Below are 1572 nucleotides of genomic sequence, written 5' to 3'. Positions count from 1 at the left end.
TTTGCAATTACCAATAATTAGATATCAGAGACTCTTTATCAGTCATACAACCAGGTTAACCTTGCACAAATTGTCAGAAGCTCACCTCCCGCATCTTTTCACATCCAGTAAGTGTCGTCACGGTACACAATAACTTCCGAAAATAGGTCAAGGTCATTATTCGGTTGGGTAAAGGGTCTGCGGCGGATTTATAAAATGTTAGTTATTGAAGGCTTTACCACCAATCACCCTATTTTGGGTCGATATCAATTGAGTTTGGAATGCGAGGCCGCATAAGGTATTGACGAGTTACCAAAAAAAGGGTTCCAACTGAAAATGTTCACAAAATTGTCACGGTAGAATAGAGTTGAGGGTTCTAAATTTAAATTAAAACCGAACCCGTAATCGTGAGGTTTTAAATTAAATTTAGAGCCATTATAATTCCGTTATACTACCTCTAATTTCATAACACAGCAGCTTGATCTAACACATGATAAAATGCCCCCATGGTCCAATGCCTGTACACGATCACTAGTCTCTATGTCTGCTTTCCCTGTAAATCTTCCAAACCCGCTAAGATGCTCGTAGTGTTTGTTGAAACATGCATTAGACGAGAATCTGTACATGCAGTGTCTAACTTTTGCCGTCTTGGATCAGAAGATATATCTTGATGATTCCCAATATCTCCTACATTTGTAACACAGCGTTACACTTACCGTATATGATCTGACGCTGTAATCAGTTGTGTCAATACGTAACTCATACGACTGTGTAAATGTTGTTTGAGAACATAGTATACATGCTGACGTTCAAAGTCAAAAGTTGTTTCTAGATGTCTCTTTTGATAAGAGAATAGACAAATCATATAGGAAATACAAAAGTCAGTATCAGTATATCACTATCGGTCTTAATGTGACGTGTTCCGACAAAGTCGTTTACAACACTCAGTAGAGACACCCGTTCTCCACGAATCCGCCCGTGTTTGTTGGCACATGCAGGTATATAATATTGCCGAGCAACTATAGACTCATTACAAGGTCGTCGTGACATGGGGATCACTGAAGAAAGGAATTTTACATTTTGACACATTCGTTGACAGCTGTTGTGAACTTAGCCGAACACAAACAGTAAAACCTGTCCTGCAGGTATTGGCCGTATCTACACTTGGCTTGTTGTTACAGAGTGTGTTTGGTTACCTGTCAGGTATGTAAGACAACAAGATAACCCCGGTATTATGCTGTAACATGCTGTTATACATAACGAATACCTCGACACATGTCAAAAAGACATACAATCTTAACTTACATGAACAATGTCCAAGAAAGATCACAAACAAGACAGCAGTCCCAAGGTACTTCTCCATTGTGTCCACAGTATGACCACAGTACAACAAGGAAGTGAATGACTATAACATGGCGACTTCTAGACAACACCCCACCTGTAAAAATACCTGCTTCAACAAGGAAGTGCCTTACAATATCATTATATTTAACTTAGAGTCAGTCACGGAAGAGGCTATACACCTGGGATCATCACTATCTATCAACAGTTGCCTACGTTATAGCTGGATACAGTCGAATTAGTACAGTGGAT

The sequence above is a fragment of the Haliotis rubra genome, unplaced genomic scaffold (genome assembly GCF_003918875.1).
Source record: "Haliotis rubra isolate DU_JTF1 unplaced genomic scaffold, ASM391887v1 Scf1909, whole genome shotgun sequence".
Classification (NCBI taxonomy): Eukaryota; Metazoa; Mollusca; class Gastropoda; order Lepetellida; family Haliotidae; genus Haliotis; species Haliotis rubra.
This window is presented reverse-complemented; position numbering follows the sequence as displayed.